The 18,852-nt window shown below is 39.5% G+C and overlaps 1 long non-coding RNA gene across 1 annotated transcript; it reads right to left on the bottom strand.

Moving 5' to 3' along the window:
* Nucleotides 1-4,996: 4,996 nt before the first annotated feature.
* On the bottom strand, nucleotides 4,997-17,224 carry LOC128313330 (uncharacterized). Its single transcript, XR_008293908.1, has 3 exons — nucleotides 17,123-17,224; nucleotides 10,809-10,930; nucleotides 4,997-5,669 (listed from the first exon to the last, which is right to left on the bottom strand). It is a non-coding gene; the product is annotated as an uncharacterized LOC128313330 (long non-coding RNA).
* Between the last annotated feature and the right edge of the window lie 1,628 nt (nucleotides 17,225-18,852).

The raw sequence follows: 18,852 nt of genomic DNA, 5'->3' as shown, positions 1-18,852 counted from the left end.
CCCATTTTTTCAATTGGGTTGTTCATTTCCTTATTGTTGAGTTTTGAGCCCTTTGCATATTTTGGATACCAGTCCTTCATCAGATATTTTCTCCCAGCGTTCTTACTCCCTTGACAGTGTCTTCTGCACAGAAGTTATAAGTTTTAATGAAGTCCAGCTTCTCAATCATTTCTTTCATGGGTCCTGTCTTTGATTTTGGGTCATCAGTTTTAGTAACAAAAACAGGGACAATAACAAGACTAACCCAAAGCGGGATGTTAATTGCCATAAAAGCAATAATATAGTATTGACTAGGGCTGGATGGCGATGTTTTATTTTCCATTTAAGGATTCTTCCATGCAAATCATTCCCACATGTAATATGAAAAAATATATATATTTACAATTATTTTGTTTATCAGTGTAGCTATTTCAAGTGAAATGTCTGCAGTAGAAACAGAGCAGGCTGCACATGTCAATCCTGATTTGAGATTAGCAGGCAGCAACCACTCCCCAAGCTGCTGCTCCTGACACCTTGCTTGAACTCAAAGCCAACTATTATCAACAGAGGTGTTTTTCCATTCCCTGGGAAGTTAGTAATGGTGTTCCATAGAAGAATGCCTTCCTTCACTGTTCCCAGTAGCAGAAACCGCAGCTGCTAATGACTATAACTCTGTGGACATGTTAAACATCAGAATTTGTTAAACATCATGGCACAGGAATTGCTATGCTATGGCAAAAAATGATAATGATAGTAACGAGACAATCACACTGCAAGGAGCTGGACTCCAATGAAATATGTATCAGGGAGATCTTTGGGGAATGATATTGGCAGTCCTGGTCTAAGAGATACCACAGCCTGTGTGTTTATCGGCCAATGAGCTCAGATGGATAGAGAACTGAAGAAGAGCTTAAAGGAAATAGGGGACTTCTTAAAGGGGATCTCAGGGGCTAACATAGAATCTCTTCCACTGTATTCTCTTGGTCAAAGTAGTTACAGGCACAGCCCAGATCCAAGGGGGAGGAAAAATAGATCCCACCTCTTGACGGGGGCAGTTTGGGCCATCATTAATTCACCACCTATAGTAATTTCTATTTTTTCCTTGCCTCTTAGTCAATTGGCATGAGGAGTGCAAAATGATGATGCACTAATTGTGGCTCCTGTGGAACTCTCACTATGTTCGCTTAGGTGAAATGGTTCCCCTCTTTGGAACAAGGACCTCACAGAACCTAAAATTGTAAGGATGGGAAGCACATATTCTGTAAGCGTGTTACTGGGAGTGGTGTGGAGGGCACTCCTACTTCTACCTTTTGCTTTCTGGATCCACATATTTTAGCTACAGGCGCAAAGTGCTTGCTGTATTAGCTATAGACTCAGGACATGAATTGCCTCCTGGAAGACAGCACTTCAAGTTGCTCAGTTGTCTCTGTGCAGGCACTTCAGCTGAGCCCACAGTAGGACATCCCACCATGTCTATGAGGATAGCAATCGATATTGGGCACTGCAATATTTGGTAGAAGCAGTCATATCTCTTCTTCCATAAAAAGGGGTCCCTTGATCTGAGGCAAAGTCATGGGGGATGTCATTTGGTAAATCAAACATGTTATCCATCTGATGGAAATACTGATGGGGCATTGTGGACGGGGCAGGCAAAGACATATCCAGAGGAGGTATTCACTGCAGTAAGAAGGAATTACTGCCTCTTCCCAAATAGGAGTACAGCGTATCAACTTGCCATTAATGGCTGGCTGGTCTCCTTGAGGGATGGTACCATACTGAGGGCTCAGTGTTAGTCTGTGCTGCCATTAGGCTGCGAATTGAGCAGGGCAGGAGCTAGGACCAACCTTGATGGGAGGCAGTCCAGCAATGGGCCCATGTATGACCTCCATCCCCATTCTTTGGGGCCATCCTTAAGTGAAAGTACAGCGTGGCAGCCATCTGTTTTCAGCTCACACCAACAAACTGGGCCTACTGACCCATAAAGCAATCTAGAGACTTCTTTTTACTTCCTCCAGTCCCCAGTTGTAGTGGGTAGCCCACCTGTCCCATGGGACCACAGGGGTGAATTTAGGAAGAGGCACTGGTATAACCCAGTCAGGTGGCATGGGAGTTTGGGCCACCGGTTTTGGAGTCTTACTGCTGCTCTCTGAATTGCTGTCTGGATAGGACTGTTGGGCCTGATCCCAAGTGTACCATTCTATTATGCGATAAATTGCTATTGCTTGTCTACAGGCTAAGTAAACTCCTACTGGTACAGGCTAAGTAAACTCTTCCTTCTTTCTGGAGAAATTGCAGAGCTGAAAGCAAAGAACACAATACATCCCTCGGGTAAGATGCTGTTAGAGTGAAGCGAAGTGAAGCTATCACAGAACTGGCCACCAATGCCACAGCTGGAATCTGACATGTGGCAGAAAGGACATGAGGTGGGGCCCTAAGGCATCCCGATGCACCCCATCTGCGTTAGTTCTATTATTCCAAACTGGTTTAGAGTCTCTGGCCCTGTCTCTGTCGTCATGGGGAGAAAACACAATGATCAGACTTGGGAGACATCTCTGAGCAAGCCATGTTGGAGGATCTGCAGTCTCTGTGAAAACATGTGACACCATTGTACATTCCCCCGGTTAAAACACTTCATTCCCAGTTTTATTGTGTTGCCTGTGGCCCCTTACTTTTGAGGCTTTTCTTTTTGTATATATGCCATGTTTTCCCCCCTCTGTATTCCTGTAAGATGGTTTTGGAGCTCCAAAGGGTCCTTTTTGTAGTTCCTACTCAAGTTTTTAAAATGGGAACTCTGTTCCATTTACTGTAGATCATGACATGGATATAGACCCAAAGACATTCAATGGGTTCCTGACATCAGTCTCTGAGTCTCCAATTCCTCATTTTTAAGAAACTGATAGTAATTCCAGTGTGTTTCACATTGGCCTTGTTCTACTCAGTGCATGCTAGAATGTGTCCTGCTTTCTAGGCTTAGTTTCTGAGTCTTCGCTGTTGTTTTAATAACTGCATCGCCATTTTATTGCCACCCCTCCCCCACTCAGCCTTGTCTTCTTCCACCCTTCCAAAGCCTTGTTAGCACAGGGATGTGCGCCCTTCCATATGCTTCCTCCTGCTCATATGATTATCTTTCATTTGCATGTACAGAGTGTCAGACAGTGGTCCCATTCTTCCTTGCTAGTGGAATCTTGACTTTATTTGCAACGCAGTATACTTAGTCCTGGCATTGGGTCATGACTGGTCCAAGCCAATAATGAGAATCCTTTCTCTGTGTTTCCCAGCCTACCCTGCAGCTAGAGGTGGCCACGTGACTCAGTTTGGGCCAAGGAGATGTTAGCTACGGGTGGGGCTTCCAGGAAAACTTTTGATGACTCATTTAGAGCCCTTCTTCCTGCCCAGAATGCGCATAAGATGTCTGTAGGTGCTGTAGGCATCTTATGGCTGTGCGATGATAAAGATGAAGAGTAGAAATATAGAAAGGGTCTAGGTCTTTCAGAGCCCTACTGAGCTGCTGAAATGAGCTAGAAACTGTCTCTATTCACACTACTACTCACGGAGGAAAAACAAACTCCTTTGTTTACACCACCGCTAATCTGGTTTATTGTTATCTTGCCTCCAAAAGCATTTATAACTGATATGAGTTGCATATGCACCTGCACACTCATTTTTTGGTCTTCAGGTTACAAAAGTATAATCATATTATACATATTTCTCTTCGTTTATGAAATTTGGCTTATATTATACAAATATGTATACATCTACATATACATAATATGTATACATATTATACATATTTTTCTTAGTTTATGAAGTTTAGGAAATTTATATCCTTCATCATACACAATGGAAATTTCTCCAAGTCAATGCATACAGCCCTAACTTATTTAAAAAATATTTTATTAATTGTTGTGGATTGGTACTACTAGCACATGGTTCAGAGTTCAAAATGCATAAATGGAAAATGGTGTGGTCACTCTGAAACATTAGCAATTCCTTGGGGTGCCTGGGTGGCTCAGTTAAGCATCCGACTTCGGCTCAGGCTATGATCTCACAGTCCGTGAGTTTGAGCCCCGCGTTGGGCTCTGTGCTGACAGATTGGAGCCCGGAGCCTGCTTTGGATTCTGTGTCCCCCTCTCGATCTGCCCCTCCCCCACCTGTGTTCTGTCTGTCTCTCAAAAATGAATAAACAGTAAAAAATTTTATATAAAAAAAGAAACACCAGCAATTCTTCAAAAAGTTAAATATAGAGTTACTATAAGTTAAAAAATTCACTGCTAGGTATATACCCAAGAAAAACAAAAGCATACATCTACACAAAAACCTTTACATAACTGTTCATAGCAGGATTATTCATAATAGCCCCCAAATGCCTTTCAACTCATGAATGAACAAAAATGTAGTATATTCATATAATTGGAATATTATTAAGCAAAAAAAAAAAAAAAAAAAGAAATACTGATGCATGCTACAATGTAAGTAAACTTTGAAAGCATTAATGCTAAATGAAAAAAAGCCAGTCCCAGCAAACACAATATTGTATGATGGAATTTATGTGAAATGTGCAGCATAGGCAAATCAATAGAGACGGAGAATAGATTACTGGTTACCTGGGGCCAGGGGTGGGGAAGCTAGAAATGGGGAATGGTTGCTAACGTGTAGGTGGTTTCTTTCTGGAGTGCTAAGAAGGTACTAAGTTTTCATTTTGGTGATAGTTGCAGGGCTATGTGAATATAGCTGAACTGTACATTTCATTTTTTTAAAGTTCATTTATTTATTTATTTATTTTTTAAATTTTTTCAACGTTTATTTATTTTTGGGACAGAGAGAGACAGAGCATGAGGGGCAGAGGGGAGGGGCAGAGAGAGAGGGAGACACAGAATCGGAAACGGGCTCCAGGCTCTGAGCCATCAGCCCAGAGCCCGACGCGGGGCTCGAACTCACGGACCGCGAGATTGTGACCTGGCTGAAGTCAGACGCTTAACCGACTGCGCCACCCAGGCGCCCCTAAAGTTTATTTATTTATTTTGAGAGAGAGAGAAAAAGAGAATGCATGTGCAAGTGAGTGGGGGAGGGGCAGAGAGAAAGAGGGAGAGAGTCCCAAGCAGGTTCCACACTCTCAGCACAGAGCTCGACTCGGGGCTCAAACCCACAAACCGCGAGATCATGACTGGAGCCCAAACCAAGAGTCAGAGGCTTAACTGAATGAGCCACCCAGGTGCCCCTGAATTGTACACTTTTAATGGCAGAATTTCACGGTGTGTGAAATGCATCTCAACATGGCTATTAAAAATATACAAACCGAAATACAGTAAAACATGAGTGTGTTTTTTTCTACTTCTTCCCCAGCTACCCAGTTCCTATTCCAAGAAGCTACCACTTACTGACTTCTTGGATGTACTTCCGAAAGTATTTTGTTTATACTCAAGCACAGGCACATGTTTTTACATAATTCATTGCATATACCACACACTATTATTTCACCTTTTCACTTAGAAATGTGTCTTGAAGGCACAGGCACAGAGAGGAGACCATCTTGCGAAGACAGAGGGAGCCTGGGGTTATGTGCCTAGAAGCCAAGGACATACCCGCAACCACTAGAAGCTAGGAGACAGGCAGGGAACAGATCCTTCCCTAGAGACTTCAGATGGACTATGGCCCTGCACCTTGGTTTCGGACTTGTAGCTTCCAGAACTCTGAGAGTGTAAATTCCTATTGTTTTAAGCAAATAAATAAAGAAATAAATAATAATAATCAGACAAATACGTATCTTGTGGATTATTACATACAAGCACATCTCTAAGGTTGACCCCTTCTTTTAAACAGTGGCATAGTATTCTATTTCATAACTGTAACATAATTTTTTAATGAGTTCCCTATTTGATATTTAGAGTATTTTCCATTTGCTTTTCCACACAATGATGAAATAAATAATCTTGTCTGTACATCATTTCCTATATTTGCAAGTGCATATATGGGGTGAAATCTTAGCAGTGGAATTGTTGGATTAAAGGATAAATGTATTGGGGCGCCTGGGTGGCTCAGTCAGCTGAGCATCCAACTCTTGGTTTTGGCTTAGGTCATAATCTCATGGTTCATGAGTTTGAACCTCATGTTGGGCTCCGTGCTGACAGTGTAGATCCTGCTGGGGATTCTCTCTCTCTCTCTCTCTCTCTCTCTCTCTGTCTGCCTCTCCTCTGCTTGCATGCATACATGCACTCTTTTTCTCTCTCAAAATAAACCTTAAAAAAAAAGGATAAGTGTATTTTTATTTTGATGGAATTGCCAAAGTGATCTGCACAGTGTTTGTGGGAAGCTACCCTTCTTCCACTGGCAATGTGTGAGTGTGCCTGACTCCCATAGTCATGATAGCTCCACATATTATAACATTTTTGATCTTGCCAATCTGGTAGTCGAAAATTATATCTCACTGCAGTTGTAATGGGAATTTTTGTTATTATGAGCATGTTAAGCATCTTTCCCACATCTAATATCATCACATTCAATAAGTTTAATGTTATATTCATTAAATCATTTGAATTTTCTCTACATTGTTCATATCCTGTACCCACTTCTCCATGGATTGTTGGTCTTTTTCTTCTTGAGGAGCTCTTTATAGTAAGGAAATTAGCTGTTTGTTTCATTGCTAGCAAATATTTTCCCAAGTTTTTCATTTTTCCTTTGATTTTATGATTTTTTTTGCCATTAAGAAAAATTTACTTTTGTGTAGTCAACTTTATTACTATTTTCTTTCATAGTTTCTGGATTTTGTGAAATGGTAAAAATAATTATTTGTTTATTTCTAAAGCATTTGTGGTTTCATTTTTACATGTAAATATTTGTAGGATTTATTTTGCTTTAAGGAAGGAGTAGGGATCTAATTAGTTTTTTTTCTAGATGCTTTTTTAGCGGCTCTGGCATCATTTATGAGTAGTCTGTTTCTCTCCACTAACTCGATATGCCACCTTCGATGTTCCAACTTCTTCTTTGTTTTTGGCTGTGTTTCTAGACCTTCTGAGCCATGTTGCATTCTTGGAATAAAAACCTCTTGATCATGACTTGTTATAGTGTTTTTTAAATGTTTCTTTATTTTTGAGAGAGAGAGAGAGAGAGAGAGAGAGAGAGAGAGAGAGAGAAGGGGAGGAGTAGAGAGAAAGGGAGACACAGAATCTCAAGCAGGCTCCAGGCTCTGAGCTGTCAGCACAGAGCCCCACGTGGGGCTCAAACACACAAATCCCAAGATCATGACCTGAGCGGAAGTTGGACGCTTAACTGACTGAGCCATTCAGGCACCCCGATATATACAGTTCGTTCTTTCTTTCTTTCTTTCTTAATATGAAATTTATTGTCAAATTGGTTTCCATACAACACCCAGTGCTCATCCCAACAGGTGCCCTCCTCAATTCCCATCACTCACTTTCCCCTTCCTCCCACCCCCCACCAACCCCCAGTTTATTCTCAGTTTTTGGAGTCTCTTAGGTTTGTCTCCTTCTGTCTCCCTCTCTAACTTTTTTTTTCCTTCCCCTCCCGCAAGGTCTTCTGTTAAGTTTCTCAGGATCCACATAAGAGTGAAAACATATGACATCTGTCTTTCTCTGTCTGACATTTCACTTAGCATAACTCTCTCCAAAAGGCCATATTTCATTCTTTCTCATTGCCAGGTAGTATGCCATTCTGTATATAAACCACAATTTCTTTATCCATTCATCAGTTGATGGACATTTAGGCTCTTTCCATAATTTGGCTATTGTTGAAATTGGCTGCTATAAACATTGGGGTACAAATGCCCCTATACATCAGTGCTCCTGTATCCCTTGGGTAAATTCCTAGCAGTGCTATTGCTGGGTCATAGGGTAGATCTATTTTTAATTTTTTGAGGAACCTCCACACTGTTTTCCAGAGTGGCTGAACCAGTTTGCATTCCCACCAACAGTGCAAGAGGGTTCCTGTTTCTCCACATCCTCTCCAGCATCTATAGTTCCCTGATTTGTTCATGTTAGCCACTCTGACTGGCGTGAGGTGATACCTCAGTGTGGTTTTGATTTGTATTTCCCTGATGAGGAGTGATGTTGAGCATCTTTTCATGTGCCTGTTTGGCCATCTGGATGTGTTCTACAACAATCCAAATGCTTTGGGATGCAGCAAAGGCAGTCCTGAGAGGAAAATACATTGCAATCCAGGCCTATCTCAAGAAACAAGAAAAATCGCAAATACAAAATCTAACAGCACACCTAAAGGAAATAGAAGCAGAACACCAAAGACACCCCAAACCCAGCAGAAGAGAAATAATAAAGGCCAGAGCAGAAATAAACAATATAGAATCTAAAAAAACCTGTAGAGCAGATCAATGAAACCAAGAGTTGGTTTTTTGAAAAAATAAACAAAATTGATAAACTTCTAGCCAGGCTTCTCAAAAGGAAAAGGGAGATGACCCAAATAGATGAAATCATGAATGAAAATGGAATTATTACAACCAATCCCTCAGAAATACAAGCAATTATCAGGGAATACTATGAAAAACTATATGCCAACAAACTGGACAACCTGGAAGAAATGGACAAATTCCTAAGCACCCACACACTTCCAAAACTCAAACAGGAAGAAATAGAAAACTGGAACAGACCCATAACTAGCAAAGAAATTGAATCAGTTATCAAAAATCTCCCAACAAATAAGAGTCCAGGACCAGATGGTTTCCCTGGGGAATTCTACCAAACATTTAAAGCAGGGATAATACCTGTCCTTCTCAAGCTGTTCTGATATATACAGTTCTTTAAAAGATTAGGGGAGTTTTCCTTCTTTTTATATCTCTGGAACACTCTGAATAGCATTAAAATGATCTAGTCTTTGAAGGCTATTAGAATTCACTTGTAAAACCTTCTGAGCCTGGTGCTTTTTGGAATTAGTATTATAATACTTTATTTCTTCTGTGGAAATTGATCTTTCAAGCTTTCTTTCTTTACCAGGCTCAATTTTGAAAAGCTGCATTTTTCAGAAAATTAGCTATATCATCTAGGTTTTCAAAGTATTTTCGAAGAATTATACAATTTAGACTCATGATGTTTAAAAATAACTCAATTAAATATCCAATCTCCCATTGTCCTATTTTCTTTTTAATACTTATTTATTTTTGAGACACACAGAGAGAGTAGAATAAAAGGGGGGGGCAGAGAGAGAGGGAGACACAGAATCCAAAGCAGGCTTCAGGCTCTGAGCTGTCAGCACAGAGTCCGATGCAGGGCTTGAACTTATGAACCATGAGATCATGACCTGAGCTGAAGTTGGACGGTTAACCAACTGAGCCGCCCAGGTGCCCCATCCTATTTTCATTTGTACTCGTGCTTTCTCTCTTTTATAAATGATTAGGTCCACTTTGTTGATTATTTCATAGAAGTATTTTATTTATTAATTCTACTTTTGGTTTTTAACTCATTCATGCTTTTATTTTTACTATTTCCTTCTCTCTACTTTCATTAGAGTTACTTTTTGTCCCTTTTTTAACTTTTGAGATAGATATTTCATTTGTTGTTACACTTTTGTTTTCATTCTTATGTTTAATCTATGCATTTTCTTTGCTTTAACTGTATCTCAAAGATTCGGATATACAGGGTTTTTCATAATCATTATTTTTCTAAGAAACTGTTCAATTTCAATTTATATTTCTCCATTGACTAAGGAACTGCTTAATAACATTTTATTTCCAGATGGAAAAGAATTTGTGCCTTTTGATTTTATTTTCCATTTTATTACATTGTGATAAGACAATGTTGTTGGTTTGCATTATTTTTATTTGAAAGAATTTATTGAGAATTTCTCGGTGATCTCACATATGGCCAATTTTCATGAATGTTCCACATGTATTTGAAAAGAAGAAATATTCTCTTTCATAAGGGTAAAGGGTTCAATATGTATTCATAAGATCTACCTTGGGATTATGTTGTTTAGGTTATATGTGTGTGTGTGAGTGTGTGTGTATAATTTCTTTTCCAATCTGCCCTGTCTTGAACTGAGAGTTGATCTATAGTCTGTCCTAATTAATGTACTTCCGTGTGTTTCTCTTATCTCCTGTATTTATGCCTTATGAAGGTTGCTGCTGTGTTATTTGATGCACAGTTATTGACACCATTTGTATCTTCACGGTGAAGTACGGCCTTCACTATTATTAAAGTGTCCTTCTTTGTCTCATTAAGCACTTTTCCCTTCACGAATTTCGTCTTGTCAGATATCAAGTTTACAATCCTGGCTTGCTTTATGTGCACTTGTCTGGTATAGTTTGGCCCATCATTTAAATTTTATTGCACTTTGTTTTCGAAGTATCTCTTATAGTATAGAGTTGAGTTTTGTCTTATAAGACAATCTGAAAATATTTTCCTTTTCACAAGTTTGTTCAGACCATTTGCACTTATGGTTACAACTTAAATACTTGATCTTAGCCCTGTCTGATTATCTTGTGTTGCATTTACTATGGATATTTACCATGTGGTTTTCATTCTCTGGTTTGTTTTCTTTGCTTTTTAATAAAGAAAAAATGTTGGTGATTAAAATGACTTGTGTTTTTGTTTTAGTAGTTATCTAATATATTTATATAATGCTCATGTTTTCTTTATTTAGGTTTCTACTATGTGGTTTGTCTGCTTTACATGGTGTCTTTGGTCCTTACCTATAATCTATGCGAAGTTAATGAGTTTATGTTACTTTTCCATTTTTTCCCCTTTTTCTCTTACTAGAAAAAATTATCTACTTCATCAGAGCACATAACTTCTATATACTATTCTTGGTATATATATATATATTGGTAGGTAGAAGATCTGTAGTAAAATATAGTTCATGCTTACCACTAGTTCTAACAGTTTCTTCATTCACATCTTAGTTGGATGAAGGTGGTCTTCTAATAGATTCCTCACAAAGAGCTCGAGTACAATATTCCCTGAATTCTTGCACGTCTGCAATTGTTTTTCTGTAACCAAGCACATGAAAAGATGCTCAATGTCATTAGGGAAATACAAATCAAAACCATGATGAGATACCAATTCACACTCCTAAGAATGGCTATTAAAAATGGAAAGGGGAGAGTAACGCACGTTGCAAGGATGTGGAGAAATTAGAATCCTTGTATACTGCTAGTGTGAATGTAAAATGGTTCATTTGTTGTAGGAAACACATCCTCAAAAAGTTAAACATACGATTATCACATGACCCGCTTCGAACTACACCCAAAAGAGTTGAAAACAGGTACTCAAGCAAATCCTTGCACCAAAAACGTTCACAGCGACACTATTCACAGTAGTCCAAAGGTAGAGACAACCCAAGTGTCCATCACTGGAGGAATGGGTAAACAAATTTTGATTATCCATCCGATGGAAGGTTATTCAGCCATAGATAGGAATGAAGTACTGATCCATGCTCCAATGGGGACGAACCTTGAAAACCAGTATGCTAAGTGAAAGGCGGCAATCAGGGTTACATATTGTATGACTCCATATTGTGTGAAGTATGCAAAATAGGCAAGTACCTAGAAACAGAAAGTAGATTGGTGGTTGCCAAGGGCTGGGGAGGGGGCTGATAGGGTATACAGGGTATACTTAATGTATACAGGGTTTCATTTTGGAGTGATGAAGTGTTCTAGATAGAACAACATTGTGAATATACTAAATGCCACTGAATTGTTCCCTTTAAAATAGTTACTTTTGTGTTATATGAATTTCACCATGATGAAAATTGTTCTTCTATAGCCTTGATATTTGAAAGATTAGCTGAGTTGAACTAAAAATCGTTGGTTCACAGTTTACCTTGGTAAGACTATTTCACCAAGGCATTGCTTCCTAAGTTGCTCTTGAGAAATCTAATGCCAACCTGACTTCATTTTCATTATAAAAGACTTGTTCTGATTTGTTTTTCCCTGATAATGAGTGATGAGATACCACTTCACACCTGTCAGAATGGCTAAAATTAACAGCTCAGGAAACAACAAATGTTGGTGAGGATTCAGAGAAAGGGGAACACTTTTGCACTGTTGGTGGGAATGCAGACTGGTACAGTCACTCTGGAAAACAGTATGGAGGTTCCTCAAAAAAATGAAAAAAAGAACTACCCTACAACCCAGCAATTGTACTACTAGGAATTTATCTAAAGGGTACAAAAATGCTGATTCAAAGGGGCACATGCACCCCAATGTTTATGGCAGTGCTATCAATAATAGCCAAATTATGGAAAGAGCCCACGTGTCCATTGACAGATGGATAAAGAAGATGTGGTGTATATATATACAATGGAATACTACTCAGCGATGAAAAAGAATGAATCTTGCCATCTACAACAATGTGGATGGAACCAGAGTGTATTAGGCTAAGCGAAAGAAGTCAAAGACAGATATCATATGATTTCACTCGTATGTTGAATGTGAGAAACACAACAGATGAACATAGGGGAAGGGAAGGAAAAATAAGATAAAAACAGAGAGGGAGGCAAACCATAAAAGACTCTTAAATACAAAGAATAAACTGGGGGTTGCTGGAGGGGCGGTGGGTGGGGGGATGGGTTGGGTGGGTGATGGGCATTGGGTAGAGCATTTTTTTGGATGAGCACTGTGTGTTATATGTAACAGATATATCACTGGGTTCTACTCCTGAAGCCAAGACTGCCCTGCATGTTGACTAACTTGAATTTAGGTTTAAATTACATACATACATACATACTTGTTCTTTTTGCCTAGGGGACCAGAAAGGATTATTTTTTTCTTTATTTTGTCTTTAATGTCTAGTTGTTTTATTAAGATATGTTTCAGAGTTGACTATTTAGAAGCAATTTCCCTCCACGGTGGGCCCTTTCAATGTGTAGATTCAGGTCTACTTTTACTTCAGGAAATCTTTCTTGAATTATAGTATTATATATTTGTCCTACTTCACTATTTTCTCATTGGCATCTGTAACTGCACTTATGTTTGCCTATTATCTATCTATCATTCTCTCCCGGGATCTTTTTGCCTCTTTCATTTTCTTGGCTCCTTCCATTTCTACTCATTACCTTCCATCGTCGACTTTCAGCCATATTTATTTTCTCTCAGGTACCTTCTAGTTTAGTCATTTCAAGGTTAAGTTTTCGTTTCTTTCCTAACATCAGTTCCCATTAGTTCCAGTCTGTCAGTTTCTATTTTGGGTTTTTAAATCCCTGATCGACGTCTTCTCCCAGCATCTGCAATTGCTTGTTTAATGATAATTAATTCATGTTGGAATATGGTATTATATTTTCTTTTGCATCAGGGCTGGTTTTCTTTATGCCTTCTGGAGTTTGTCATTTACCGAAGTTTTTCTTAAGCTTAAAAAAAAGTTGAAGTAGCATGTAAATTTAGTAAAGTAGATAAGCTGATAACCTGATGCTTCACTTTCCCCTTGCTCTGACCTTAATCCACTGTCATCAAGAATCTATCACATGCCAGAGCTTATCACACCATTTGCCATAAACACTGTCATCCTTTTTACCATCTGATTAGTCAGTGACCCCTTTTCAGACTCCCATCCTAACGTTCTGCTTTCTAGGGCCACTCCTAGTACTTACTTTCAGCCTGGGTGCCCCCAAAGCAGGGCCCGAAACAAGGACTTGGCATGTGGGAATTTTATTTGGGAAACGACCCCAGAATTTAGGAGGGACTGGGAGAAATGAAACGGAAAAGCCAATGCAAAGTTGTATTGGCAAGCTGATCATTTCTGTGAGTGATGGGGCTTGTTCCTGCCGGAACCCTATAGAATGTACTTCAGGACTGTCTGCCAGAGGCATGGAGAGGGGGAGTATTTATCCACTGGTTCCTGGCTCCCATTGGTCAAGTCCCCTGGGGTGGTTAACTCACTTGTTTGTGAATAAAGGAGGGAGAAGAGGTAGGGCCCAAGAAGGGTTTAATACCATTTTCTAATGGCTTCCACAGTCTCAGCTAAGTCAGCTCTCAGTCTTGGTGTTGTCTTAGGTCTCTGACTGCTTTTAAGACTTTTTTTCCTTTGGTTTTCAGCAGTTTTTCTAGGATGTGTCTTCAGTGATTTTGTGTTTACCAAGCCTGGGCATACAGAATGAGGTCATTCTTGTATCTGTGCCTCATATGTATTCTGAAAAAGTCTTAGTCATTATCTCTTGGAATATTGATTCTCATCCTCTTTTTCCTCTCCTGGGACTTCAATTATGGGTACAACTTTCCATACATTCCTATGTCTTGTAATACCCACCCTCCCCTTTTTTGGTTACTTTCCATGCATCAGAATGGATTTTTTAAAAATTTCTTTTAATGTTTATTTATTTTTGAGAGAGAGAGAGAGAGAGAGAGAGAGAGAGACAGAGTGCGAGTAGGGGAGGGGCAGAGAGAGACAGAGGGAGACACAGAATCCGGAGCAGGCTCCAGGCTCTGAGCTGTCAGCACACAGCCTGACATGGGGCTTTAACTCACGAACTGAGAGATCGTGACCTGAGCTGAAGTTGTACGCTTAACCGACTGAGCCACCCAGGCGCCCAAGAATGGATATTTTTTTAAAAAGATGAAATATCTGTATTTTTCTTCATGTTTATTTGTTTTGAGAGAGAGAGAGCGTGCACATGTGCACCTGTGGGGAGAGGCAGAGAGGGAGAGAGAATCCGAAGCAGGCTCTGTGCTAAGAGCACAGAGCCTGATACAGGGCTCGATTTCATGAACCATGAGATCAGGGCCTGAGGCAAAATCAAGAATCAGATGCTTAATTGACTGAGCCACCCATGTGCCCCGGAATAAATATTTTTTTAAAATAAATTTTTTCGCAGTTCAATAAGTCATCTTTCAGTGTCTGATTTGCTGTTAGACTCACCTGGTGAATTCTTAATTTATTTGTAATTTTCATTTATAAAATTTCCAGTTGGTTTTGGTCAAGAACATCCATTTCCATGTCAAATTTCTTAAGATTGTTTTTTAACTCTATTAACATATTGAACATTTTTTTTTTTTTTTGAGGTTCATGGATGATGACTCCTTTTTCTGATTTACTTGAGGGAATTTCACTTGTTTGTTGTCTTAGTCTTCAGTCACATGATCTTGTCTCCTCACGTGCCTAGTTTTTTTTTTTTTTAATGTGTACTAAACATTGTACGTGAAAAATGCAGGAATGATTTGAGCCTGAAGGATTTACTGGGGGCTCTCAATTCTTGTCTTCGGTGGACTCTAAGTTTCCAATTTTTGTTCTTCAAAGTCCCATGAATCTGTTGAAAGCTCTGTTCAGCTTCTCACTCATGCTTTCAAATTGGCAGATGCCTCTAGAAGAAAATTGGCTTTAATGCCTGGCTCACCTTCTGGTTTTCCTCTGTTCCCACATCTTGTTCTTGTGAGTTCCTATAGCCTAGGTAGCTGGTGGCATTTTGATGTTTCCAAACACTTCATATATAATATGTGTGTGTGTGTGTGTATAAAGTCAGATTTTCTACCTGTTCTCGCAGGAAGGCTAATCCAAACCATCAAATTCATCATTACTAGGTAGAACTCCATCCTACTGAAAAGTTTTCTTTTTCTCTTCTCATGCAATATGGATACAGGGCAGTTTAAGTAAAACTGATTTGTTTTGGATTTTCCTGGACAGGCCAGAGAGGATAATCCAATAGACCGGGAAGAGGTTTGGGTAGCTTACAGGGTTTCTTAGCTCAAGACTATCCTCTTCTGTGGCTGCAGTGAAGCTTCTTTAATAAATTATTTCTTTTTAATGATAATACCATTTAGTGATACTATCTCGTTTCATTGGGGCCCATAGTTTCAGCTGGTTCTTTCTTTCATTTCACTATCACGTCTCCAAGGATACCTCCCCATATCAAAGTGCTTCCCTCTCTTCCAGGTGTCTTCCCAAGGTTACTACCTCTGGTCCTATGTACTTCTCAAGCGCCTTTCTTTCATTTTTCCAGTAGCTAATAACTGCCCCACCAGGCCTCGGACATGTTCTCAGCATTTCCCCACTCAGCATGCCCTCGCCCTACTGAGGGACCTTGAGTTGATGCTGTCTGAGTTCTGCTGCCACTAGAACCCTGTCACACTCACTTCTCTTATGCTCAGCCCTTGCCTTGCTCCTCCTCTAGTGTGGGCTTCTGAGCTGAGGTTTATTTCCTCCACTCACATGTAAGGTGAAGTCCGTAGAACTTTCTTTCTCCTAGTTATGTAGTAGGAACAGGTAATTTCTTGTCCTATTAGGATGCAGAACAATAATAACACATCTTTTTAACTTTTTGATAGGATTGTGTTTTAATTATCCTTTTACTGCTTTCTAATTTTACTGCATTTTGCTTAGAGAAACAGTCTACAAGATTTCAATTTTTGGAAATTGAGACTTCCTTTGTGGCTGAGTACATGGTTGATTTTTTTTTTTAATTTTCCATTTGCATTCTATATTTGCTTGAGATTGGTAAACATATTAAGCACATCCTCTAGACTTAAAAAAAAAAAAAAAAAACCTTTTTTGATTTATCACTCTCTGAGAATTAAAATCTAGTAAAACTCATGTGGCCGCAATATTTTGTCCGCAGTTTTGTCAGGTTGTTGCTTCATATTTTGAAGCTGTACTGTTAGGTGTGTAACTGTTCAAGTTCATTATATCTTTGACCTGTTTTCCTTTTACCGGTATAAATCGTCCTTGTCTCTCGTTTTCCACCTTGAATTCTGTTTTGTGTTACCTGGCCTCGATGTTTACACAAGACATCTATCTCTTGTTTTATAGGTTGTCTTTGCTCTCTCGGTTAGAAAAACCTCCCTAATCAGGGCGCCTGGGTGGCTCAGTCGGTTAAGCGGCCGACTTCAGCTCAGGTCATGATCTCGCAGTCTGTGAGTTCGAGCCCCGCGTCAGGCTCTGTGCTGACAGCTCAGAGCCTGGAGCCTGTTTCGGATTCTGTGTCTCCCTCTCTCTGTCCCTCCCCTGTTCATGCTCTGTCTCTCACTGTCTCAAAAATAAATAAAATGTTAAAAAATTTTTTAAAAAAAGAGAAACCTCCCTAATCTTGGGTTGTGTATAGTCTCTTCAGTTTTTTCCTTAAATTTATCTAATTTCCCCTATTGTTAATGATGGCACGTGTAACTAGGACAAAACACATTTATGCCACATAAAGCTTGATTCAATGACACATTTCCTTAAAAAAAAAAAAAATTCCTTATGCTTCAGCTCCTTACCAGTGATTCCTGAGAGCTTTTTGAGTTCCAGCCTCTGTTACTTCGCTACAAAAGCAAAGACACAAACATTAGCTTGCTGTTTGCTCAGTTTCATAATGGTTGATTAGAAGTGCCCCCGCCCCCCCCCCCCATCACAGTAAATCAAGAGAAGTCACACAAGGGCAGGTTTTGGGAATGCCATTGGATCTGTCACAGATGCTGGTATCTAAAGTAGCACCAAGAGAAGAGAAAGGAAAAAAAAAATGTGACTTGACTAACTAAAAATGAGTAGAGGGAGACAGGTGGGAGGAAATGTTTAGTGGAATGATTATGTGTAAACAGAACAGATGACAGAAATAGAAAGATCAAGAGGGTGAATTTGATTTATAAAGGAAATTAATGGTGCTCAGTAAAGAGAGGGGTGATGCTGTTACAGGGATGAGGAAGGTGAATCTCAACAGAGTGAGGAGGGGCAAAAGGCAGAAGACAATGCCGTCCACCACAGAAAAGAGGCCACATTCTAAGCCTGAGAGAACCAGATTTTACTTCAGAACAACTGGAGGAAAAACACGGTTTAAAGACACGAGTCAATGTTACATGGAAAACGAAAGGGTAAGAACAAAAGGTGTCACAATACCAGAGCATGGGCCCAATTTTCCAGGTTAGACTGTAAAGTGCAGTCCACTGGTGGCTCTTTGAAATGGAAGTGAAAAATCTATCTTGCAGGATAAGAGAGATTGGGATGAGGAGATGTTTTCTAATTCTGTATTTTCAGTTTTCAAAACACTTGTTTCCACATCTTTGATATTTTGGAGCTTTCCGGTTGACCTGGAGGTTGTTTTTGTTCTGAACAAAGGGGATGTAGAGATGTTTGCTCCCATTCAGGGATCTAATTAGGCATGTTGTCCAATCTATAATAAGTCACGGGCTCAGTTTTTCTTTGTCAAGGTAGTCAGAGGCCTTCAGGCATGAGTGACTTATTGAAATGTACTCTCATAGTTAGGGATGAATTATTATCCTGATATTGTCAATCACTCAATAATTTTATATCCCCAGAGCTCTCCCTTGGTTGTTTTGTACCACACAAAGACGACACTTTAGTCTCATATTTGTTCACAGACATGATAACACATTTTTGTATCCAGCGAAGAAGGAAATCCTTCTAAATGCAGCAAGAGTGGCAGTCTGACTAAAAAAAGTTATTTTCCATATCCACAAAAATGTTAATCAGATTCTTGTCAGAACATGTGTAAGAAGTGGTTTTCATTGTCACAGCTCTTGATGTCAGATTACTAAAATAATTTATGTTTTGTTGCAGGGAACATGGGTGTGAGCAGAAACCCCCAAGTCACGTGACCACTTCTGAGCCTACTCTTCTTCCCAACACATAGAAACGATCTGTGTTTCGTGGTACCGAGTGAACGGCGGGAACGGCGGAATTTCAACATGGCTGTTCTTTATTTGATTAAATATACTCTCTATTTATTCTTAAAAAAAAACTAATTTAAGTTAAATGGCAATAAACCATGATAATTTGGAAAACATGTTGAAATTGAGAGTGAAGAGAAATGTTCTGTATGTAAACCACACTGTAAACCATAAAACTTATTTTTGTCAACTGCTTCTCATGACAGTGGCTGGGAATTTGACATTTCTACTACAGTAGGCAGAAAACCATGTAAAAGACACTCTCCCACATCCCACATCACATCTCTATTTGTATTTCCAAACTAAAAGCATTACAGCCCCGG

The sequence above is a fragment of the Acinonyx jubatus genome, chromosome E2 (genome assembly GCF_027475565.1).
Source record: "Acinonyx jubatus isolate Ajub_Pintada_27869175 chromosome E2, VMU_Ajub_asm_v1.0, whole genome shotgun sequence".
Lineage (NCBI taxonomy): Eukaryota > Metazoa > Chordata > Mammalia > Carnivora > Felidae > Acinonyx > Acinonyx jubatus.
This window is presented reverse-complemented; position numbering and strand designations above follow the sequence as displayed.